The 26,773-nt window shown below is 39.7% G+C and overlaps 1 pseudogene; it reads right to left on the bottom strand.

Annotated features, from left to right (window-relative positions):
• Window positions 1–11,101: 11,101 nt before the first annotated feature.
• Window positions 11,102–11,222, bottom strand: LOC118145855 (5S ribosomal RNA; annotated as a pseudogene).
• Between the last annotated feature and the right edge of the window lie 15,551 nt (window positions 11,223–26,773).

The raw sequence follows: 26,773 nt of genomic DNA, 5'->3' as shown, positions 1-26,773 counted from the left end.
ATGTTCTTTTAAATCATCTTATATTTAAAAAGTTTTAAAAATATAAAACAAGTATGTTCTATTTTTGAAAAAATAAATATGTAGGCAAAGTAGAAAAATCCTCACTCAAACAAAGGCAATAACTGTAGTTTTTACCAGGGACTTTTAATTTATTTTAATACCTGAATACTGTTCCTGCAAATTATATTCTCATTTACTGATTTTCTAGTGCTTTCTCAGTTAGTTTTCAATTTTGCTCTATGATATAATGTTGTTACAAGAACAAATCGCTAAATTATAAATATTTATATTTACAATTGTATTGCAGTCTCTAAACCATGTGATCAACCACCTTCCTCCTACAGCGTACGCGCACATGTGCATGCACACACACGCGCACACACACACACACACACACACACACACATATATACATGTATATATACTCTCTACCACAGCAAGTCCAGAGGAAGAGATTTTTGCTCTGCTGAGCCGGGGAGAGTAGAAGACGTTACGAATGGCTGAAGGTAAAAGGAATAGTTTGTTTACTAAGAAGGTAGCTGGATTTGCCTGTAGGGAACACGTATCAGAGGAATAGGTTGCGGGATAGAGAAGATGAGAGAGTTGTACTTTTAGGAGAGAGCTGGAGATGATTAAAGAGGATTTTAATGAAGTTTTGATATATAAACCACTGCTACACATGTGGGTTAATGAATTATTTATCTGTCTGTGATATGCTAAGTGAAAAAATTGTTGGCCAGGAGCAGTGGCTCTTATCTGTAATCCCAGTACGTTAGGAGGTCAAGGCGGGTGGATCACGAGGTCAGAAGTTCGAGACCAGCCCAACCAATATGGTGAAACCCTGTCTCTACTAAAAATACAAAAAGTTAGCTGGGCGTGGTGGTGGGCGCCTGTAGTCCCAGCTACTTGGGAGGCTGAGGCAGAAGAATTACTTGAACACGGGAGGTGGAGGTTGCAGTCAGCCGAGATTACACCACTGCACTCCAGCCTGGGCAAGAGAGCAAGACTTCATCTCAAAAAAAAAAAAAAAAAAAAAAAAATTGTCAGCCAGCATTTAGAAACTTTTATAGCACTTTGACATTGCTGCAATACCCAAAGGCATAATCTGTGGACTTGTCTTGTAGAACAGGGAATGTGAGAAATCACATGACTAATGCAATAGGACCACATTAATAACATGCTATTTTAAGGTCTATCAACTGTAACCCAAAGGTTTATAAAAATCTGAGAAAATGTAAGATTTTAAAAATAGTTTTATGATCATTTAAATTTTAATCAAGGCTGTTTTAAAACTTAAATTTTTACTTAAATTACGGAAGTAAAAGCTGTACTATTTATTGTTAACTTTATTTCACAGACGGCAAAACAAGCTCCCCTGGATGGTTTCATCGTGAAATTATACAACTTTTCTGAATGTAGCAGTAATAAACCAAATGGTAATAGTGGGAGTGATTCTGAAAAACTGAAGATCAAACACATTCATACTAATTTTACTTGGAAATATGATATATCATATGCTGAGTACAGGTTTGTAGCCTAAATTGATGATCAAGTGCTTAAAAACATGGTGTTTTCATTTATAGAAATGTACCACGCAATGAAGCAATTAACCCATCAAAACTTAAGCGAGACTTACATATAAAACAAGAAAAGATTTATTTGAAAAATATTGAAATTAAAATGTAATTATTAAAAAGCTAACAGAAGCAGATGTTCAATATTTCACATAATAATTAGTACTTTACAGGTATCTTATAAAGTAGCATTTCAGGTTGCTAAGTCTAAGAGACCCTTACAGTTGCTGAGACCTTGCTGGGAGACTCCACCAAAGATATTGGCTTATAAATGTTTGGCGAATCTGTGGCAAAAATATGCTTCAAATGCTGCTTTAAAATGATGCCATTGGCCAGACGTGGCAGCTCATGCCTGTAACCCCAGCACTTTCAGAGGCCAAGGCAGGCAGATCACTTGAGGTCAGGTGTTCAAGATCAGCCTGGTCAACATGGCAAGACCACATCTCTACTTAAAAAATACAAAAATTAGCCAGGTGTGGTGATGCACACCCGTAATCCCAGCTACTTGGGAGACTGAGGCATGAGAATCACTTGAACCAAGGAGGTGGAGGGTGCAGTGAGCCAAGATCATGCCACTGCACTCCAGCCTCAGCATCAGAGAGAGATTCTGTCTCAAAATAATAATAACAATAATAATAATAATACCATAGCTCAGTGTACTAAAAAACTAACTAATGATAAGAAAAACCAACTCACAGAGCACAAAAAGCTTGCGATGTGTACTTCACCGAAGTTTGACAAATGCAGATATTGCTAACATGGTGAATTTTTTTTTTTTTAGTATTTATACTAGTGTTTTATTTATTGTATTTAATTAATTAATTTACAGAGTCTTTCTCTGTTGCCCAGGCTGGACTGCAATGGCACTGTCTCAGTTCACTACAATCTCTGCCTCTTTTGTTCAAGCAATTCTCTGCCTCAGCCTCCTAAGTAGCTGGGATTACAAGCACCCGCCACCATGCCCAGCTAACTTTTGTATTTTTAGTAGAGGCAGGGTTTCACCATGTTGTCCAGGCTGTCACCATGTTGTTTACCATGTTGTCTCATGCCTCCACTTGCCTTGGCCTCCCAAAGTGCTGGGGTTACAGGTGTGAGCCACCATGCCTGGCCTATACTGATGTGTTATGAAGAACATGACGGTCATATGACGAAGTAATTTTTTTTCTTTCAACAGACTCAATTAGCCCAGAACTTTATATAATTATGAAGAATCCCATTATAATCAAATGTGATTTAGAGTTTAAGTGTTGGGTAGGAGTATGTTCCTCGCAATGACATTATGGCATAGCTACTCAGAGTCAGAAGCTTGTGCCAGAATGTAAATCAATACCTGGCTTCCTTAATTGAAAAAGTTTTGCTGTTAAAAAAACAAGCTGAATTAAACATTCTGTTTAGTTATGGAGTGAAAATTGTGAATCATGTAAAAGCTAATATTTTAAATTTATTGTTCTTTTTATTACGTAATAATATGGAAGCTGATTATAAATGACTGCTGCTGCATGCTGAGGTCAATGATTTCCGCCAAGCATATTTGACTATGGGATGGACACTGTGCTTCTGCAAGATAAGAAGCCATTTTGGTAAACTGTTAAAAGACGCAAACTGGATAACCACACTTGCTTATTTGTCTGATATTTTGATAATGTCAATGATCATAATACTCTATGCAAAGTGGGAACGCAGCATTTTTTCCAATGGCAGATAAAACCTAAGGGAATAAAACAGGTAGAAACTTGGAAGAACTGAGTTTCTATAGATTATTAGGACATGTTCCATAATGTAACAACAATTATGAATGAAGTGATTATTTTGTTACTGCATGTCTGTGAAAAGTTATCTCTGAATACTTATCAAACTTGAAAGTATGTTTTGAAATTTTATTTTCCACCAAGTGAAGACCCAGTATAAAGAATACATTTCTTTTATCAAAAGATAATTTAGAGGCAAGCATGGTGGCTCATAATACCAGATACTTGTGAGGCTGAGGCAGGAGGATCCCTTCAGGCCAGGAGTTTGAGGCTGGAATGAGCTATCCTGGTGCCGCTGCACTCCATCCCGGGCTACAGTGCTAGAACCTGTCTCTAAAATAGAAAAGATAATTTAAGTTTAATAAACTCTATAGGACATGTTGAAACTGGCAACTGTTAAAGGATTGAAGATGAATTTTGAAATACAGCATCATTTGCTTCATTTTGTGTAAAGGTTAAAAATATCTTGTCCTCTCTAAAATTGCTTTAAATCTCTTCTTCCATCCTGTCAACAGGCCTCTGGAGACCGATTTCTCTATTTTGAATAATATTGAGTCAAACGTAGAAATGATTTAGATATACATTATCCTCTGTGAGTATATTTCACCACTCTAACCTAGATTAAATACGTTAGTTAGTAAGGGAGCAACAAACTCATTTTTTGTGTGTTAAAAATGTCAAATATTTAAACTGTTACATTATCTATTCAAAGTGTGAGTATAGGAGTTTATTATGGGTAATGCTATTTTACTCATAAGTGTTAATTATAATTATAGAACAACAAAAGTTAAAAATGTCATAACGATTTTCTTTATTACTCATGATTTCAATGTGTATTGTTTCTGCAATTTTAAAATCTCCTATGTTACTCTAGTTCTTATAATATTTATTGAAATTTAATTTTGTTTGTTGAATCTAGCCATAAATATTGGACTTGTATTATATATTCATTCAGTTGTTTTCAAATTACCACTTTGATTGCATTTTACAAAAGCATCGGTTTGTGATGGGCTGGAGATTTTAAAATCCTGCTCCTTCAGCACTGATGGTTTGCGAAGCACCTACGAAACCTTTTCTCAGGACTCTTTCAAGAGAGCTCAGTAGAGGTTTGCAGTGAGAACCTAAGTACTTAGTGACCAAGGCTTTGGGGAGGCAGAGTTACATTTTATTAATATTTGTGACCCCTTGCTGAAGGAACCTTAGAGCAGAAGCAGGTCCAGGTTAGTTGGATTATACAGTTTGATGTTCTAATCTTTTATCACATTTAGTACTGTTTCTTCAGAATGCATCTGAGATATGGGAGGCTAACATATTAATTCACTTCAAAGCTGGAAATCCCAGATTTCACAACATCTGTTTCAAATGTTAGAAGCACGAAACACAGCTCTGAAAGGCAATAAGAATCTAGTTCTGGGCCGGAAACAAGAAGACCTGAAGTCTAATCTCAGCTCTGGATTTTGCCTGAGCTATTGTACGTGAAGACAAGCTGGGTCTCTCGTGTTCTGGCTTCATCAACAGGCCACCTTCCCACATCCCTTCTGGCCAGCCAGATGTCTCAGCACTTTTCAAAAACAGAATCCAGCATGCACTGCCTTCCACGCTTTGTTGGCCAAGTTCTCTGTGTAGACAAATGCTGGGTGCTCTCTGCTGCCTTTGGGGTTACTGATTTCTTCCTTCTCTTGTCTTCCGTGACTCTCTTTTGGTTCTTCTTTCACTTCCCTGACTGCTCTTCTTTAATCTCCTCTCTTTCTGCGTTTTCCCCTCTCTCCATCCTCTAGGAGGGTTTCGCAACCCTCTCCTTTCTATCCCCTTGGAGATCTCACTCAAACTCATGGGTCCCAATGTTCATCTCTCACATTTGTAAAAGTCACAGAGCTGTTGATACAAGTTTTCCAAAATTCTAATTCATATTTGACAGCTCAACTTTTGATACTGACAAATAAGTCATTTGTTTTTCTTGAAGTGAGAAACTCACTTAATTCATTTTCAAGAAAATGTCTTTCAAATACCCAAATCCGAATGACTGTCAGTCCTTCATGTAAGAGTCATTTTCCATGAATAAAGCAGCTAGTTTAGCTTATAGGTCAAGCCACTACCTATGAGCTTTTCCTTGGTTGTGCAGCATCCTACATGCCTTTTTGTCAAGGTCATGGCTGGAAAATAACTTGCTTTCCTTTTACATCTAATCTCAACTATTTCTAGTCTTTGGGCCTTAAACTATGGTGACTTTATTTTCTGAATCTTAGAACACATAGTTCAAAAAAGACTTTTTGTGCTATTTAGAGATACAAGAGACACGCTGAAAGGTACATGCTTCAATGGCTCTGATAGTTTGTGTGATTGACCAAGAGAACATTTGAAATTGGGACTATCTTAGGCATCCCTGACATAAGCCACCAGGAAAACTTGTGAGTGCCAGGTGCCTCCAAGAAGGTAGTGAGGAGAGTTGGGATCATGTCAGTGTCCCACTTGGAAATGGTTAGGCAAATCTTTGAATGTTAGATCTAGCATGGCCTGACTTAAGTTGACATCCATAATGGGGCTGCTTAGAACTGCCTTGTCAACTCTGCCAACAGACACCAGACATTGAAATACTAAGTCAAAGAACAGTCTGGTAAATGAATGACCACACCTGCCCTACATGCTTGCATATACAGCTGATGAACATTTATACTAGAAATTCTGGATAGACTGTTTATCTGCTTGATTTTGAAGGTGGATCTGATATGGCCATGGGATCACGGGCACCACCTGCTGGGGAGACGAGTCTCATAATTAATCCATGATTGTTGGGCAGGTGAAAAATAGGGTATTGTTATGGGAGGGAACTGATTATGGCCTTTATGCCTCACCCATCTGTCTGTGTAAAACACATGCACATCCTGACATATGGTCACCAGTTACAGTAGGGAGAAGATAATTACAAGGTACAAACGAGGAATGGACACCACAGCTTCCCTTTGTGGCCAATATGAGACAGTTTGAAATGGGTCTTATGTTTAACTTTTCTGACAAATAATCATGAAGAAAAGGGTCTTTTAACTTCAGTCTCAGTTCTGTCTTTGAGATATTTTAATGCCCTACCAAGCATGCTACTTCTCTGTTCTCTCAAACAGAAATTGTAAATATTTCTACTCATTTTCCTCATAGCAATGAATGGATATTTATTGATGTTTAATGACAGTTGAAACACTTACAGAAGACATGCCATGTTTGTATGAGCTATTACTTCTATATGATTATAGTTTCCATTATGTTACTCATTTGGTGTATGGGCAATATCTAATGTCAGGTACAACTTTTTTTAGCTGTTATAATGTGTTGGGTACAATTTTAAGCACAATGCATGTATTAACATATTGAAATCTTACAGAATTCTGTAAGATGGGAACTATTGTTATTTCTATTCTATAGAAGAAGAAACTGAGGCCTGGAGCCATTGATTGACTTACCCAAAGGCAAACAGCTAATAAATGGTGGAACAGAGCCTATCTGCACTCCAGAGCCTGTATTCTTTACTATTTTGCTTTAACATGGGTGAAGTGGAGAGAACATAGACAAGGAGAAGACTCAAATTCTACTGCTAGCCTCATGGTGAAGTAACTATGTGACTTTGGATGAGTCACACACCTTTTGGTTCTTCAGTTACAAAACAAAATGATAATACCCACTCTACTTACCTCAGGTAGTTAGTGACGATGAAAAGACTGTGAGCAGCTTGAGAGGAAGAATTAGAGGGTTTATAACTGTAATCTGAGCCTAAGCGCTATGCTTGATAGATAATTTTTTAATGATTACCTGAAAATGTTTAAATGACTCATGAATGAATGAATGAGTCCGTGGTTCTGCGAAACGATGAATGTGAAACCTCCTTTAAGACCGTAAAGGTCATACAACTATAAAGGCTTATTCTTTTTTTTGAGACAGTTTCGCTCTTGTTACCCAGGCTGGAGTGCAATGGCATGATCTTGGCTCACTGCAACCTCCGCCTCCTGGGTTCAACCAATTCTCCTGCCTCAGCTTCCCAAGTAGCTGGGACTACAGACATGCACCACCATGCCCAGCGAATTTTTTTTGTATTTTTAGCAGAGACAGGGTTTCACCATGTTGACCAGGATGGTCTCGATCTCTTGACTTTGTGATCCACCTGCTTCGGCCTCCAAGGGCTTATTCTTAATTTGCCTATGAAGTCCTAAATGAAAGATGTCAAAAATTTTATTAAACTTTTAATTTTGAGATTATTATAGATTCACATGCAGTTGTAAGAAACAATGCAGAAGGATTCCACATACCCTCTACCCAGTTCCCACCAGTGGTGACATTTTGAAAACTATAGCATAATGTCACAGCCAGGATATTAATATTCACATCAAAGATACAAAACATTTCCATCACCACAAGGATCTCTCGTGTTGCCTTTTTATAGCCACACCCACTTCCCATCTGCTCCCATGCCCTCCTTGGCAATCACTGATATGACCTCTCACGTCTACAATTCTGTCACTTCCAGAATTTTACATAAATGGAATTGTACAATGTGTATAGCCTTTAGTGATTGGCTTTTTCCCCCCAGCACAATTCTCTGGAGATACATTCAGGTTGTGTGTTTTAATTGTTTCTTGTTATTGCCATTATAAACTAACTGTGGTGTGGATATGCCACAGTTAGTTTAACCTTTTGCCCACTGAAGAACATCTGGACATTCACTTTTTGGCAATTACAAATAAAGCTGCTATAAATATTTATACGCAGACTTTTGAGTGAATATAAGCGTTCTTTCTCTGGGACAAATGTCCAGGAATGCAGTTGCTGGGTCATATGGTAGTTGGATATTTAGATGTTTTTTAATGGAAGTGCCTGTTTTCCAGAGTGCTATACCAGTTACATTCCCAAAAGCATGTGTGAATGATCTGGCTTCTCCGCATCCTTGCCAGTGTTTAGTGTTGTCACTATTTTTTACCTTAGTCATTTTGATAGGTATGTAGTGATATCTCTTTATGGTTTTAATTCGCATGCTCTTAGTGGTCAATGATATTGAACATCCTTTTATATGCTTATTTACCATCTCTATGTCCTCTTCAGTGAAATGTCTGTGTCTTTTGCTCATTTTCCAACTGGAATTTGTTTTTATTGTTTAGTTTTGAAAGTTTAAAAAAATATGTTCTAGATACTAGTCCTTTGTCAGATAAGTAGTTAGCAAATATTTTTTCCTAGTCTATAGCCTGTCTTTTCATCCTCTTCACAGGACCTTTCCCAGAACAAAAGATCATACTTTTAATGAATTTATCAGTTTTTTCTTTATGGCTTGTGCTTTTAGTGTCAAGTTTGAGAACCCTTTGTTTAGCCTTAGATCCTGTAGATTTTCCTCAATTTTTTTCTAATTGTTTGGTAATTAAACATTTTACATTTAAGTACATGATCCATTTGGAGTTACTTTTTGTGTAAGATGTGAGATTTTAGTTTTAGTTTTAGTTTTTTTGTGTGTCTGGGTGTTCAATTTCTCCATAGCATCATTTATTGAAAAGCCTTTCTCTTCTCCATTGAATTGCTTTTGAACCTTTGTAAAACTCAGTTGGGCATATTTGTATAAGTCTATTTTTGGATTCTCTATTCTGTTGCATTGATCTATGTGTCTATCGTTTTGTCAATATTACAGCTTTTATTACTGTGGCTATATAATAAGTCTCGAAATCTGGTAAAATGAGTTACCTCCTACTTAATTTTTCTTTTCCAAATTGCTTTGGCTATTATAGTTTCTTTGTCTTTCCTTATAAATTTTAGAATAATACAATTGACAAAATATCTTGCTGGGATTTTGATAGGAATTGCATTAAACCAATATATCAATTTGGGTAGAATAGATAACTTTATATGTTGAACCTTCTATCCATGAATGGAGCATATCTCTCTCTCCATTATTTAGGTCTTCTTTGATTTCATCACTGTTGTGTAGTTTCCTGCATACCAGTCTTGTACGTGTTTGTTAGATTTATACCTGCTTTTATAGCAAATATGAATGGTATTGTATTTTTGTGGTCATGTGTTCATTGCAAGTATATAAAAATATAATTTATTTATTTATTTTTTTCCATATCCTGCATCTCTACTGAAATCACTTCTTCTAGATTTAAAACAATTTTTTAAATATATTTTTGAGGTTTTCTACATATGCAATTAAATAAAAACCATTTGATTTCTTTCCAATCTCTATGTTTTTTCTTTTCTTGCCTTATTGTCTTGGCTAGAAGTTCCAGAACTATGATGAATATGAGTAATGAGAAGGATAGCCATTAGCCATGCTTGTTGATATGTTGATATTGATAGTTCTCAACAAGATTAAGATTGTTCCCAATTGTTTTTGTTGTTGTTGCTTTGTTTTTTCTTTTTTAGAGACAGGCTCATGCTCTGTCACCCAGGAGAGAACACAATGGCATGATCATTGCTTACTGCAACTGTGAACTCCCAGGTTCAAGCAATCTTCCCATGCCAGCCTCCTAAGTAGCTAGAACTATGGGCATGTACCACCATGCCTGGCTAATTTTTAACAAATTTTACAGAGACAGGGGCTTGCTACGTGCTCAGGCTAATCTTGAACTCCTGGGCTCAAGTGATCCTTTGGCCTCGGCCTCCCAAAGCATTGGGATAATAGGTGTGAACCACCATACCCAGCCTTTTCTTTTTTTTGGTAGATTGGCCCTTTTACCACTGTGTAATATCCCTCTCTACCTCTGGTAATAATCCTTGCTATGAAGTTTACTTTATCTCATATTAACGTAACCACATCTGCCTTTTTAAAATTAAAGTTTACATGATATATCTTTGTTGCAGGCAGAATAATGACCCTAAAAATGTTCATGTCCTGATTTTCAGAACCTGTGAAGTATGACCTTATATAGCAAAAGAGACGTTTCAGATGTGATTAAATTAAGAACTTTGAGATGAGGAGGGTATCCTGGGTTATCCAGGTGGACTCAATGTAATTACAAGATTCTTGAAAGTGGAAAAAGGAGGCAGAAGAGGAGGTCAGAGTGATGTGATATAAAAAGGACTCACCTGTCATTGCTAGCTCTGAAGATGGAGAAAGGGAGCCATGAACCAAAGAATGTGGATGACCTCTAGAAGCTAGAAAGCTGGGGAAGACAAGAAAACAAATTATCTCCAGAGTTTCCTGAAGTAAGTGCAGCCCTGCCAATACCTTGACTTTAGCCTTATAAGACCTGTATCAGATTTCTGACCTACAAAACTGTAGGATAATATATTTGTACTCTTTCAAGCCACTAAGTTTGTAGTAATTTGTCTATGGTAGCAATTTGAACTAATTTGTACTATGGTAGCAATAGGAAATGAATACAACCTTTTCCATCCTTTTACTTTCAACCTACCTATATTGTTGTCTTTGGAGTGAGTTTCTTATAGGTAGCACATAGTTATGTTTTATTAATCTACTATTTTTAGTAAAAAAATTTTTTCAGTACACAATTGCTGTCTTGAAAAAGCCTACCAGCTGGGCATGATGGCTCACACCTGTGATTCTAGCACTTTGAGAGGTCGAGGCAGGTGGATAGCTTCAACCCAGGAATTCAAGACCAGCTTAGTGAGACCTCATGTCTACAAAAAAAATTAGTCAGGTGTGGTGGTGAGTGCCTGTAGTCCCAGCTACTTGGGAGGCTGAGGTGGGAGAACTGCTTGAGCCTGGGAGACAGGGGTTGCAGTGAGCCACTGCACTCCGGCCTACTTGACAGAGCAAGACCCTGTCTCAAAAAAAAAAAAAAAAAAAAATGCCTACAGCACCTGGTATTCCCAGGCGGTTTCCCATCCAAGTACTAACAGGCCTGACCCTGCTTAACTTTGAAGATCAGACAAGATCAGGTGCCTTATTCAGGGTGGTATGGCCATAGATTCTGTTTTTCAGTTGGTGTATTTAGACTATTACATTTAGTGTCATTGATATGTTCAGACTTACGTCTACCATTTTGTATTTTGTTTTCTGTTAGTTCACTCTTTTCTGTTTTTCTGGGCTTTTATTCTTGCCTTCCTGTGAGTTAGTTGGTCATTTCTTAGCACCCCATTTTGATTTACCGTATTGTTCTTTAATGTGCTTCTTTGATAGCTCTTTAGTGTTTGGTCTAGGTATTACATTATATCCACAAAATTTATAACAGTGTAATGTTACTACTCACAATTTTTCCTGAAACATTACACATTTTTTTCTAGGTCCACTCTATGGCAGCCCCTGTACTAGCTGCTGAGTTGTGAAGACGAATAAGGCATATTCACTACATATAAAGAGCTTATAGTTTCACAGGAGGGTTGGATACATTTAAACAGTGTTCTTATAATGTATATGCCAAAATAGGAGTATTCATCTAAACCAGGGGTTGGCAAACCTTTTTCTATAATGTGTCACATAGTCAATAGTTTAGGCTTTGTGGGCCAAATGATCTCTGTTATAAGTTATCCAGAGTTGGATAACTCTGCCACTGTATTGTGAAAACAGCCATAGACAATACGTAAGTAAATGTTTGTGGCTGTGTTCCAGAAAAACTTTATTTTCAAAAACAGGCAGTGGGCCCATTTGGTCCACTGGCTGCAGTTTGTTGACCCTGTTCTAGCTATTATTTTTATTTATTTATTTATTTAAATTTTGAAGACGGGGCTTTGCTTTGTCACCAGGCTGGAGTGCAGTGATGCAATCTAGGCTCACTACAACCTCTGCCTCCCGGGTTCAAGCGATTCTCCTGCCTTGGCCTCCTGAGTAGCTGGGACTACAGGTTTGTGCCACCACGCCTGGCTAATTTTTGTATATATATTTTTTTATAGAGATGGGGTTTCACCATGTCGGCCAGGATCACAAGGTTTGATCTCTTGACCTTGTGATCCACCTGTCTTGGCCTCTCAAAGTGCTGGAATTATAAGCGTGTGCCAGCCACTCTGCCTGGCCTATTTTTAATTCTTTGTTTTTGAGATGGAGTCTCACTCTGTCGCCTGGGCTGTAGTGGAATGGCACAATCTTGACTCACTGCAACCTCCACCTCTTGGGTTCACCTCTTGGGTTCAAGTGATTCTCCTGCCTCAGCCTCCCGAGAAGCTGGGATTACAGGTGCCTGCCACTATGCCTAGCTAATTTTTCGTATTTTTAGTAAAGACAGGGTTTTGCCATGTTGGCCAGGCTGGTCTCGAACTCCTGACCTCATGATTTGCCTGCCTTGGTCTCCCAAAGTGCTGGGATTACAGGCATGAGCCACTGCACCTGGCCTCTAGCTATTATTTTTCTTTCCTCTTTATGTTTTACTATGTAATGTATGGTTGTTATAATAATTATATTAGGCAATATTTGTAACATGCTCAGAACAAGTCCTGGCAGATATTAAGCTCTACACGAGGTTAGTCCTTAACTGTTCCCTGTCTAGCCCTCTGTGCCATACACATGAGATGCCTGAGGCTTGGTGTAGGTTATTTGGAGGATATGCTCAAAGGCTAACAGGGGCCATGGTTGATGCATTTGCTCATTACTTAGGTAGGTCACTTCAACAGCATCCTAAATAAGTTTACCAGGTTTGTTTTGACCATGAGCATCCATGAATCTTTGGGCATCTCTGTTTCCCTCCTCCCCAGAGAGCAGTGAGGTGGGGGAAGCAGAATTTCTTCTGGAGTTAGATGATGTGGCCTAACCCCTGCCTCTGCCCATTTAATTTCACCTCTGGACCTATAGTGTCCTTGTATATAAAATGGGAATGATGCTCCACCCTCACAGGATAAGTGTAGAAATTAAAGAAGATGTGTATGAAAAGTGCTTTGCAAATCAGAGAGCACTTTGTAACTGTTGGTTATTGTCAACGTTATTAGGATGTAAGAACTCTCATTCATTCATTCCTGGGTTCTATTCCTACAAAGTTCTCAGCCTCTACAGCAAGAACTTACATAGGCACTAAAAACCCAATGCCCAGTTATAACCAGGGAGAAAAGGAGATTGTTATTTATATAATGAGTAGTTAAAAATCAGATTATTTGTGTAGGCCTTTGTTCTACTAAATGATACCTCTGTGGTTTTCCAAACGTTACATGTGCCACATAGTTAAAAGGGAAACAATTGACCTTTCTCTTGTTGAGGTGTGTTTATACAATTGCCTGCTAAGTAGGAGTTAGCAGTTGAAATAAAGCACATTGCAGTGAGGCTAAAAGGCTACATATTAGCAGAGCTACTGATTCTTGTATCCTGGGACTCAGAAAGGAATTCAATTCAATGCAATTTAACCAGATTCAAGAAACTGAGGTTTGCTATTTGGGGGACATTGAGCCAGGCACAATGGATACAGAAATGACTGTAACACAGCACATAGCTCCTGTGAGGGAGACAGATAGAAACTCCAAGTGTAGGAGGAGCTAGGCTGGAAGGAAATTGAAAGGGGAGAAAATAAACGTTTCTTCTTCCTAAGCTTGTTCTCACTTCAGGCACAAAGGAGTGAGGTTGACAAGGTGATTTCAGATAGAGTTAGGTGCTCTGAGAGGAAAAAAAGAGGGTAAGGTAAGAGAATGTCTGGGGTAGAAGGAACAACCCAATTTCCGTTCCCTAGAGGAACCGCTTTCAACTTGTTTAATTCTTTAGAAATTTACATATCTCTAAATAATGTTTATAATGCTACTTCACATTTTTTCAGTTTAGATGTTATATGTTCACTTTCCACTATGGAAGATAAGGATTTAGCTCTGTTTTTAATTTCAGTTTTTGAGATCTTACTTTTAGGTGTAGAATTGAAATCTAATGAAACCCACTCATTTTATGGTAACTTAAAGTAGTCCTTGCACAGGTGGCCACTGCCCACCTCTTCAGCCTTAGCTGGTATTGCATTTCCCACTGCTCTTTGGCCATGTTGGCCTCCTCTTGTTTTTCTGTTCCTTTTTTTTTAAGTTTGTTTGTTTTTGTTTTTGAGATGGAGTCTTACTCTGTCTCCCAGGCTGGAATGCAGTGGTGTGATCTCAGCTCATTTCAACTTTGGCCTCCTGGGTTCAAACGATTCTCGTGCCTTAGCCTCCTGAATAGCTGGGACTACAGGTGCCTGCCACCATGCCCAGCTAATTTTTGTATTTTGAACAGAGATGGGTTTTCTCCATGTTTGGGCTAGGCTGGTCTCGAACTCTTGGTCTCAAGTGGTCTGCCTGCCTCAGCCTCCCAAAATGCTGGAATTACAGGCATGAGCCACCACTCCCAGCCAATGTTATTGTAATTAACTATTTTATTTTTCTTAAGTTTCACATTCATTGTCAAAAAGAGAAGAAAATTGTAGAAATACTCATAATAGCTTAAATTTGTAGCACTTCCCTTTCCTGTCCCCAACCATCTTCTGGGAAATGAACACGGGAAGAGCGACATATATTTTAGGCACAAACAACCTAGTCCTAGCACATAGGAAGGATGCAGCAAAAATGTGTAACGTTAAAAAATAAAAAGTTTTCTTATGGTGACCATAGAAATTATAGCCACAAATCCCAGGAAAAGATTGAGAGAAGAGACAGCCATCCACGAGATTTTGGCTTTGGAGAACTAACCAAAGAAAGCCTAGTTGGGCTAGGCAGATCTTGAAGTCCTGGACTCAAGTGTCTTCTACCAAGACAGCAGAAAATGTTTTGAAGAGTTTGTTGGTGATTCAGGAACTCAGAGAAGTCAGCACTCAAAGAGAGGCTGCACTTCTACCTAGCATGAGAAAAGCCAGGCAACCGGGTAGCTTGGAGACTCTTACTTGCTGGTTTGGGCTTTATTTCAAAAACTTCAGTTCTTCTGAAGATCTGCTTGCACTTTCTTTGTCCCAATGGCTGAGTCATGGCCTTCGGACAGTCCTAGATACTTGAAAAGGCCTCAGTTTCATTTTATATTTATGGAATGCTTCTGTCAGGCACCAAGAGAATATGAGGTCAGGTAGAAATATCAGTGGGCAGACTGAGCAAGGTTCTAGCCCTTACTTTATCCTTGTGTTCTTGTTCAAATTATTCTCTGAGCCTTGGTTTCTAATTATGTAAATCAAGAATATTTTACTGCTTTTACAGATCACATTGTGTATAGATGGTACCTCCTAAAATACATGACTTGACTGATCTTAGCTTTGTGCAAAACCTGCTTTACAGATTTTTTCCCCCCTGAGGACTGAAACTTGATGTATACATGTAAATGGTAGTCCCTATGTTCTTTCTAAATGAGGTGAGTTTGTTCATTATTAACTAATCTTCGTTATAGCCCATTTAAAATTAGAGTATTATTATAGACAGACCCAAGATGGACCCAGGTGGAATTTGGATTCCTTATGCTTATGACAAGAATTGGAAGGCCAAGATGTGCCCATTTCAGAATATAACATAGTGGTTGCTCAGATCATTCATTCCTTACAGAAGCTTCTTTTTCTTCTCCGCTGCCCAGCTTTATTAAGGCATAATCAACAAATTAAAATTACATATATTTATGGCGTACAACTCGATGTTCTGGTATATGTATGTTGTGAGATGATTAGATCAAGTGAATTAGCATGCCCTTGCCTCACATGCTTATCATTTTTTTTGTGAGAACATTTAAAATCTACTTTGTTAGCAATTTTCAAGTATACAGTAGCCTCTTATTAACTGTAGTCGCAACACCACACAATAGATCTCCAGAACTTACTCATCCCGCATAACTGACATATTTGCATAAATATCTCCTGGAAGCTTCTTAAGACTCAAGCCCATGGTGATCACTGGCCTCCTTTGTGGCTCTCTTGCTCTGGTAACCCTAAGATGCCTACAGCTGGTGTTTGGTCAACCACAGGGCATGGTGAGCTGTGGTTGATCCCAAAACCTCCTGTAATTCCTTAGCGCTGAGGTCTGGGGCCCTGCACTCTTTCTCTGATCTGCCTACTTCTCCCTTTGATTGATCTTTAAAAAAGACTCTCTAAGGAGGACTTCCTTCTGCAGTGGCAACTGAAGCTCTTGCCTTTCAATCAGACCCTTCCTAGCACAGACGAAAACTCAGCTCCTCCAAGGAATACCAGGAAAAGTCACCTAAAGTGATAGCCCTGATCAGATGTGTAAAGTTTACATGTTAGTCATACCGAGCCTATAAAAGCAAGCATACCTACTCTGGAAGAAGGAAACTGGAAGACCTGCTACACCTTTTACCTGAGATAAATAGTGGGAGATGTTGCAACAACCCTGAACCCTTTCTGGGAAAGGGTGCGCTGTTTATCTTTGGAGCCCGCCAGCATGGTGGTGAATGCTAAGGCTGCAAGCTCCACACCCTTTTTGCATTGCTTTCGTCTAACATGCAGCCTCTTGCTGTCAGGTTCCAGCCTGCAGAGCCACAGTGGGCTGCTGGACAGGAGAAATCGTACTTTTCATGTGGTCAGCTTGGGCTTCTGTCCAGTAGGGCAACACTGTACATCCTTTGAGGCTTCATTTCTTTAGTCTTTGGAGCTGAGCCAAATGGCAGTGCCAGGGAGAAGGCACTGCCCTATATTGTGTGGATGCTCTTGTCAGTCAAGGTTAAAAAGACTCCAGCTAGGACATTTCTGGTGAAAGGGCTTTCAGCCCTGGGGCATTGGCATTCTGAGTGAGGGCCCAGCTGGATAGGAGAGGACCTCCCCGTGCAGTAGGAGCAAAGTCTCACTCAATCAAATCTACTGGGAGGCAGGGAGTGGAAACGGGTGAGAGAAAGGAAAATCCCAGTTGTGTGTATTCTGACCCCGTTCAGAAATGGCTCACTCATTGAGGGGGACACTTTCCTGGAATTCCTTCTTTTCAGACTTGAAGGTTTGAAGACTATGGGAAAAAAAGGAAGGAAAAGAAAAAATGTAACATAAAGGAAAACAGTACTTTTAGCCATTGTCCTCTTTGGGAAGTTGGATCTAGTCACACATACTAACTAGAAATCTCTGTTTACATTGTTCAGACACAATGGGCTGAAAGTGAATCAAGCAACTAGATCTCTGTGTGTGTCTCTCTGTCTCTTACACACTCTCTCTGTTTCTCTGCATCTCTCTCTGTTTCTCTATCTCTCACACACTCTCTCTGTTTCTCTGCATCTCTCTCTCTATCTCTCTGTGTCTCCATCCCCCTCCCTTTGCATATGTGTATATGGGTTCTAATGGAATAGGCAGTTCTCTTTTGTTTTGATTATATTTTAGTAAAAAGAAAAGAAAGTCCCTGATAAACAAAGCTGAATTAATAGGAAATGTCTATCTATTCCTGAATGCAGTCTTCAGAACCACACAGAAATAGATTCAAATTATGCTTGGCAGCTTCATGACTTTGGCTAATTCATATAATCTCCCTGAAGACCAGGTGAGAATTTGTCACCTATAAAATTAGACTATCAAGCCTGGTTCATGGTTGGGTGGTAAGATTAGATGAGGTAGCTGTGTAAAGTCCCTTAGCTCAGTGGGGGATGTGTGGAGGTGAGGCTGGAGGAAGAGACATGGGCTGGAGCTAGCTGCCTTGGAAACTGTAGAAAGTATCTTGTTTTTATCCCCAAAGCAAAGAGAAATCAGCAAAGGTTTTAAAGAAGCTAGTGAGGGGTGACTTTGATGTGGAGAAGGCATTGTTGAGGGTGGGAAGGGCTAAGCTGAGAGGTGGGGGACCCATTAGGGGTTATTGCAGTGGTCCAAGTGACTTGACATTCGGGGGGCTTTGATTTTGATTTCCTGGCTTTTGGCACTGTACCTGCTCCTAACTCTATGAAAAGCTTTGACCTTCAGGTTCCTAAACTAGGACCCACCCTGTTACTAAGCTTACTTCCTGGATTAAATGAAGCTCTGGTTCAGTTTTGGTTAATTCAGTATTTATTAAGTACCTATCATGTGCTAAGTAAAAACTCTACTGGCTGAATATAGAGTTTAATGTAGAAACAGTACATAGATTTCAACTACTCATGGGTAGAGTCTGTGTTGATAGGATTAAGAGGGCCAGGATTGATAGCCAGGTTTGCTGTGGGTGAGGGGAGTGCTGGCAGCATGTTTGTCACACATTTGCCATCTCTGATCCAGTGACTCCCACCTCCTATATTCCACCCTCGCTTGATCCTGGCTCTCCTCAGACCATCTTCTTATCTTTAAACTGCTCCCATGAGTCTGGACACAGTGGTAGGTCTCTGTAGTTGCTGCTTGCCTGGGAACTATTGGAAAGAGGCATTCTTTCAACATGGAGACTGCTAAGCCAGCAGTGTGTTAGCTGATGAGGGCATCCACTTGGAGAGAACGTGCCAGGCAATGAACAGAGAGGAAGATAGAATTAAGAGATGCAGAGGCTGAGCAGGAGTGACCATCCAGGCCTGGAGCCAGAAACGCCAGAAGCTCTCATCATGGGAGAGGCATGGATATATGCTCACAAATGGTGTTATCTGTGTGTCCTGGAGAGGCTTGAAACTTCACTCAGGAGCAGTCGCATTAAGAGAGCAGAGCCACACAGGGTAAGGTGGTGAGCTGAGTAAACGAATGGCAGCTAAGGTGGACTTATGAATATGTGAATGTTTCTTGGCAGATTTTCAGAAGAAGTTGGGAAAGGGAAACCACATAGAATAAACTTTGTATCACACCAGAAGAATGCTTGAATTACTGCTTTTTGGAATAGGAAAGAGAAGAGTGGTATATAATTATAGTTTGAAGGGCAGCTAAAAGTGGGTGTGCCTTCCCCATGCTCTTTTTTTCCCCAGTCATAGGGCTGGAAGTAAAGGGCTTTGGAAGGCCAAGTTACAAGGCAGAAGCCTTCTGGGTTCCTGAGCCAGCCTCTTTGAGGAGAGCTGCTTGGCAGAGTCGCCCAACCCGTATAAAACTCTGATGAGAAACTAACTTCAGGTGCAGTACTGCTGAGTCTTTGAGGTCACAGTCTCACAGGCTATTACAGCCTGTTCTACAATGGCCAGAAAGGGCTAATATTTTCAGAACCCCGAGGTTGAATGATTTATTTGTATACTGCCCATTAAAAACTCTCCAGCACTTATTTGTTCACACAGTTCTCATTTTGTCAATAATGCAGTTAAGCTAGGCCATGATCATGCTTGGAAGAGATGAAGACTTTCACTATTGCTTACATTATAAAACGCTGGAAGGTTTTGGAAAGGAATATGGCAATATTTATCAATTGTCTTAAAATATTCATACTCATTGTGCTAGTCATTCTACTTCTAGAAATCTAGCTTAAGGAAACAATGAGAAATGTGTGAGAAATGTGTGTAAAGAATAATGTACATGGACATTTATGACAGTCATTGAAAGAAAATACATTTTTATCAATATCAGAGTAGCAGGAAATTATGGTACCTGCACAAAATACAATATTATGTGTCCTTTATGTTTGTGTTTATAAAGACATTCTAATGGCATGAAGAAGCATTTAGATTATAATGTCAGTGAGATATCAGGAAACAGAACTGTATAAAGCCCTACTTAGTCTGTAAGAAATTCCTATTTATAGGAAAAATAGAAGAAATACACCCAATTTAACAATTAACTGTTTTTTTCCTAACTTATAGGATTATGTAGGATTTTTATTTTCTTCTTTATACATTCCTGTATTTTCCAGTTTTGAAAAATGTTCCATTTTTTTATAGTTAAAAAAAGATCACAAAAAAGCGCTTTATTTTGAAGTGTTATGCCCAGGTTGAGGCTATCATGGGGTTCTCAGAGCACTTCCTGCAATATATTCAAGAGATGATTTCTACCCAGTCTCTAAATGTAGCCCTTCTCTGATCACTAAATGCTTAATCAGAAAGCTTCCAGGTCGTCATTGCTGGTCAAGCGTCTGAGCATGTCATAAAGGGAATAATCCAAGTATGATTTCTGCAAATTGGAGAGACTTTTGCAAGTAGTGCTCACTTTCACCTAACCTCTGACCTCCTCTGTGAAAAGGAGGGTGCGGGGAGAGAAGAGAGTGCTCAGGTGAAAGTTGTCATGGGGTGGGTTGAGGTAGGTGAAGAAAAAGAGCAAGAGGAGAAAAGCACAAGAAAGAGCATACAGGCAGCAGATCATGGAGGAGAAAAGTAGTGTACTTCTAGGCTTGCAGAGGTGTCCATAGGGAATTTGCAACAAGATATTCAGTGTTATTGAATTACAGGTAAAAGATGCTTGAATAATGGCAGGTGATGAGACTGAGAGTTCCCCATAGGAGTACAAAAGCCCTGATATCTAAAGGTGTGTGTTCTGATGTAATGAACCCAGATTAGGATTACCTAATAATAATATTGGTAATCAGGATTATAGTACCAAATTAGATGAGCATCCACATAGATTGTTTTTAGCATTTGTTTTCTTGTTCCACTGAAGCCCAAGAAAGATAAATGAGAATGTTTGATGGAGAAAAAAACTGGGTGTGGGCCATTCCTGTAATTAACATTCTTAGTACAGCATAGTAGGTTGGAGGAACAGGTGAAGCGCATAGAATCAACTGCTTCATCTATGCCTCGTCAATTCACGAATTCATTCACTCATTTGGCCCATGTGTGCTGAGAATCCACTGAAATGTGCTAGCATTGGAGACATAGAGATGAATCCATTGTTTTCAATGAGTCAAGGATCTAATGGAGGAACAACCATGCAAATAAGCTAACTCTGATAGTGTGGGAAGTGCTGCGATTGTAAGCTTTCAAAGTATAGAGTGCACACCCTCCATGGGTAAGGGTATTCATGAATACAGAGGAGTTTTCCAGGTCAAGGGAGGAGAAAGGAAGTTCCAGGCAGTGGCAGGAAGCATGCCATGCAAAGCCAGAGAGGTGAGGGGCAGATCATGTCTGGGAACCGAAAGATGTTTGGTGTGGTTGGAGCTTCCATGTAGAAAATGACAGCCTGTGATTTTGAAACTGGATTGAGAATGGCCTGCATGCAACGGCAGTTCTTAACCTTGGCTGAGCATTGGTGAGGGAGTTTTAAAAATATTTATATTTGGGTCCCACCCAGAGATTCTGACTGAATTGATCTGGCAAGTGGCTTAGATATTGGGACCTTAAAAGCTCTCCAGGTGACTCTAATGTGTAGTCAGGGCTGAGAACCATTGCTAAAGGAGATGAAAAAAAATCATTGAATAATGTAATCAATTTGTTTTTATAATATTACTTTGGCAATAATATGGAGGTCAGAGACTGGTGGCATAGAGGCAAGTGAGAGATTACATACAAATGTTCAGATGAGAGAGGATGAAGGCTTTAAATAAGACATTGGCAATGAGGAGAGAGGGGAGGAACAAGATATAAGAGACCTGAGCAAATAGAATTGATACAGTGGAGTGGGAAGAAAGAGAAAGAACAAAAGCAGATATTCAGATTTCTTGAGTAAATGCTGGTGTCATCACTGAAATGTGAAGCATAGGTGAAGAACAGGGTTGGTACATGATTAGCTGTTTGGAAAGCAGGTGTGGAGATAATAAGTTCAATCCATCTCTTGCTGAGTTAGAGATGGCCATTTAAGCCTTTCCATCTTTCAGGTTCTCACCATCACTTTATAGGCTTTTCCAGCTGCATGGAGAGCAAGGATCAGATTGTTCAATATCCATGCCAATCTTCTCAATGCTTTCTGATAATGCAGAGGCTGGAAGGGAACTTCTGTATTTGCCAGACCCAATACAGCTAGAGCTCTGCATGAGATTTAGGCTCTGCCAATCAGACATATCCACATGAGATGCAAAAGGCAGAAGTGAAACATGGTGAGATGGAAGCCGTACTTTGTCTGTTTCAGGTGGCAAGCATGCTCATACAGGCCTATGGGGTTTGACTTCGCTTGTTTGTTTCTTTTTTCTTTTTTTTGCATTTGAACAGAGGTTACACTGTCCTTCTCTTCACAAAGTAAAGAGGGCACCTGTCATCCACCCCAATTTTATTATAGGGTTTTGCTCTAGAGTGAAAAATCCTCCCAGGTTCCAAAGAAGGGGGCAATTTCAAATATTAGTATTTAAGAAGCCTCCTTTAATCGAGGTACCATTGATTTGTTACTGGGCTTTATATTTTCTCCTGCGTAGATATTTTCATTAAGAGAGAAGTGTGGCTTTTAGGGAGGTGTGGCTTTACACACAGGGATATTATAAACTCAGATGTATTATGGAGTGTTATAGGAGGGAGGAGTGATACTCTTCACTTAACCCCCTCTCTGGAGCAAACATTTTCAAGGAATGCCTTATTTCTGACAGCAGAGCCTGTGAGAATACAACAGAGACTGCAGGTGAGAAGTGACAGAAACAGCTGGGCCTGTCTCCTCTCTTACCAGTACACACAGGGCAGAGCTCCAACATCTCTCTCTCTCTGTCTCCCTCCTGTAGATTTTGAATACTCAACATTCATAAACACCATGCTGGGAAATACTCATCTCCTAGGAAGTGTGCTCTTTTCTGCATTTTCTTCATTTTCAGCAAAGGAAAAGAGCTTGGAGATAACTCCCATTCATTTGGTCTTGGTCTATGTCTCATTTGCATGTTCTGTATTTCAAGGAAAAGGAGGTGATTAGTTTCATGTTTCACTTAAAAAACAAGACACTGTTCTCCTTTTTAAAAGTAAAAATAACACGTAAGAGGTGAGAGGTGTTTTACATTATTGTGAACACTTATCTAGACTCCTTTTTCTTTGCTTTTACCAAAAGATTATCAGATAAATTTAACACGTATTCCACTGGAAATAAAAATAAAACCTTCAATGTATAGTCTTAGTTTTGCTGTAGAAAAAGCATTAAGTAATAAGTTTTTTAAAAAGTAGATTGAACTGATATATTAGGTTAAAATACAGTATGTGGAATGAAATGAAAGTCAAAATTTAAGACAAGCAAGCAACAGCGTTAAATGCTGGTCAGCTAACTTAGATTTGCGTACATACAGTACTTCATTAAGCGGCCTATAGTGGGAATTGAGGTGTAGAATATTTACATTCCACAGATATGTTTACAATGATCATATGTCCGTTTAATTTTTAAAATTAATATTGACAAAGTACCATAAATGACATGATTTGCAGCTACTTAAGGATGAAATATTTTAGATGTCAACTTAAAAATGTGCAAATGTATATAGTTTTTCAAAATTCTTTTAGAAAGTATGACAATAAAAGAAAAATGTGAAGACCATTTATACAAGGACAAGTCTAAGGAGCTTCTTGACAACTTCAACCCCCTCCTTCTTCCGCCCTGCTGCTCCTGGAGAGAAGAGTCTGGGAGGGATCAGAGAATGCAAATTAACTTTAACATTAGCCTGAGAAAAATGCCACTGGCAGCACCAGCCAGCAGCAAGGACCATTATTCTGATACATCCCACACTAACAGAAAAAGAGAGACTCCAGGTCCTTGCTGTTTGTATTATTCATGCCTACAGTCCCCTCTCTCAGGCTAATCCAGACTTGACAAAAAATGAAAAGTGTGGGCATGTTTTGCGCTGGTTTGCCTCACACACGTCACTCCACCATTTACACACGGCTGACTTTGCAGCCATTTACAACTTTCAGGTACAAGCAGGAACAGGCTAGTCTGTGTATTAATTGCTATTCGGATTAGTGTTACGGGTTTATGAATAGCTGCATATGATGGAGAAAGTGAAAAATGGGTCAATGACATGCTTTTCTTCACCTTTCTTTCTCTGTCTTTGGTTCTCAACTCAAAACTTTCCTATTTTACCTGCCCACATTGGGCCACATCTGGCTCTTGTGAATTAAAAGCTTTTAAAACCCAGGACGTTTCACTCACTAAAGCTTTTAGAGTGGTCTCCAGGTGACTGTGGCCTCACATTGTCTGTCTGTCCATGATTTAGAAACCCCACTGAGATTCTGCCATCTTCAAGTCTTTGTTAGAGAGCCAAAGCCCTCCAGGCAGCTTCCCAAGACATCGGCACCTTGGCAACGCCCTGGTTTGAACACGATTTTAATAGCGACTAATTCCCTAGGCAGTGGCATTGCCACAAATGGCTCATCATATTACAGGCAAGTTTCAACAGTCACGTAACCAGATGAGAATATTTTCCCAAACAATAGCGTTGTGGCAGAAAACAGCTAAGGCATGTCAAGGGGACAGCTGCAAGGCGGGTCACAAATGGAAAGTGGGATGAATTATCTACTTTCTGGAGTGATTACTTATTTACATCTGTAATAGTTTCTAAGGAAAGGGAGTTGTTTGCAACTATGGGCAGATTTTTTGGAATATTTGTAACATGCAAGGAGTTTATATTCAAGGACAAATAACTGCCAGTGGGTGTAGATTATTAGAGGAGCTACCCTCCAGTTGCAACCCAAATTTTGAATGGAAGGAAAAGTTGCTGCCCAGAAACTCTGTCTGGAGGGCAAACACTGGCCTGAAGTGGCAAATTCATCCCTTGGCTTTGATGTGCTATCACCCCATCCTCCCCACTGCACTGTCAGCTGCCTGAAGGATCATTGAAAATCCTGATGCTGCCTTGGGGATTCTGGTGATCCATTGGTTCAGGATTCTGTCCCATGAATCCTTGTACCAAGGTACCAAGGACAGTGTGCTGAGGATGGGATGTTTAATTTCTGCAAAATCAATATCAAAAACATATGGCACTACTCAAACACCTGTCATTTATCTTGTAGCTCATTATAAACTAACTCCCAACTTCATTTAAACCCATAAGACTCTAGTTGAAGGTTCAGCTCAGGTTATCTCTGAAGACATGAAAGCACAGATGACATATACGAAGGGACACTCGCAAAAAGGCCACGCTTTAGTGCGTTCGCTTCTCATGACAGTAATCACTACTTGAATATGTGTTTGGGGCATGCTCCTCAAGCAGAGCAAAGTGAATTCTCATTTCAGGGCTACTACGAAAATATTCTTATCTCCATTTCTTCAGGTGAAGATGATGATTAAATCAGAAAGATGACAGAATGTTTCCCCAAGTGAGTGGCTTCTATGAAGCAGAGGGCAGTTCATCGGACTCTGAAGCCTGGGTCCTTTCCACTACATCCACTACATTTGGTGCCATTAACTCTTCTTTCCCTGAACTTCAGTAATAAGTCTGCAGTTCTTACCATGTGCCTTGTGATTTCGTAGACTTTGGCAACAACCTCTCTAAGCATTTCCAACAATAGAGTCCTGTTTGTCTTAGAATCGTTGGGCAGGTAGGGGCTCAGCTGCAACTTCTCTTGATTGCCCTTCTCTGGAATTTCTCCAGCTCTGTCAACTTTTTCTTGAATTTTGATGGCCAGGTCTGCAAAAAGTTCTCCAGGGGCTAATGCCCACCCACCTTTTGGTGCAAGGATAGGAGCCATATTTTGCTTGTATTTTTTTCTTTTCTTTTTTTTTGAGATAAAGTTTTGCTCTCATTGCCCAGGCTGGAGTGCAATGGCCTGGTCTCAGCTCACTGCAACCTCTGCCTCCCATGTTCAAGTGATTCTCCTGTTTCAGCCTCCTAAATAAATGAGATTACAGGTGCCCACACCACACTGGATACATTTTTGTTTTGTTTGTTTGTTTGTTTGTTTTGAGACAGTCTTGCTGTGTCACCAGGCGCCAGGCTAGAGTGCAGTGGCATGATCTTGGCTCACTGCAACCTCTGCCTCCTGGGTTCAAGCAATTCTCCTGCCTCAGCTTCCCAAGTAGCTGGGTCTACAGGCACATGCCACCACACAGCTAATTTTTGTATTTTTCATAGAGACAAGGTTTCACCATGTTGGCAGAATGGTCTTGATCTCTTGACCTTATGATCCGCCTGCCTTGGCCTCCCAAATTGCTGGGATTACAGGTGTGAGCCACCGCTCCCAGCCAATTTTTGTATTTTTAGTAGAGATGGGGTTTTACCATGTTGCTCAGACTGGTCTCAAACTCCTGACCTCAGGCAATCCACCTGCCAAGGGTCTCCCAAAGTGCTGAGATTATAGGTATGAACCACCACACCCAGCTTCTTGCTTGTATTTTAATTCCCAACATTGGCCACAACATTCCAAAATTTTTGAGCTGGAAAAAAGCTTGGTATCTATCCCAATGGTACTCAAACTTAAGTATACAACAGATTCATTTGGAGGGCTTGTTATCTATTAGCTATCTATTGCTGTATAAAAAATTACTCCAAAAATTAGCAGCTTAAGATAACACACATTCATTGTCTCACATAATTTCTGTGGGTCAGGAATCCAGAAACGGCTTAGCAGAATGATTCTGGCTCAGGGTCTCTCTGAAACTGCAGTCAGGGTGTTTGTTGGCCCTGTATCCATCTGAAGGCTTGACTGGGGCTGAATAAGCCATTTTCAAATTGGCTCACACACATGGCTCGAGGTGAGACCTCTGTTCCTCACCACGTGGGCCTTTCTGTAAGGTTGCTAGAATGACCTGAAGACCTGGCAGCTGGTTTTTCCAAAACCAGCAATCCAGGAAACAGATCAAGAGAATGACCAAGTCACAGCATATTATGTAATCTAATCTTAGAAGAGATAGCCATAACTTCTGATGCATTTTAGTCACCAGACAGATCAATTTAGGTACAAGGTAGAACAGGATTACACACGTGTGTACATTCCAG

Source organism: Callithrix jacchus, chromosome 10, assembly GCF_049354715.1.
Source record: "Callithrix jacchus isolate 240 chromosome 10, calJac240_pri, whole genome shotgun sequence".
Taxonomy (NCBI): Eukaryota; Metazoa; Chordata; class Mammalia; order Primates; family Cebidae; genus Callithrix; species Callithrix jacchus.
This window is presented reverse-complemented; position numbering and strand designations above follow the sequence as displayed.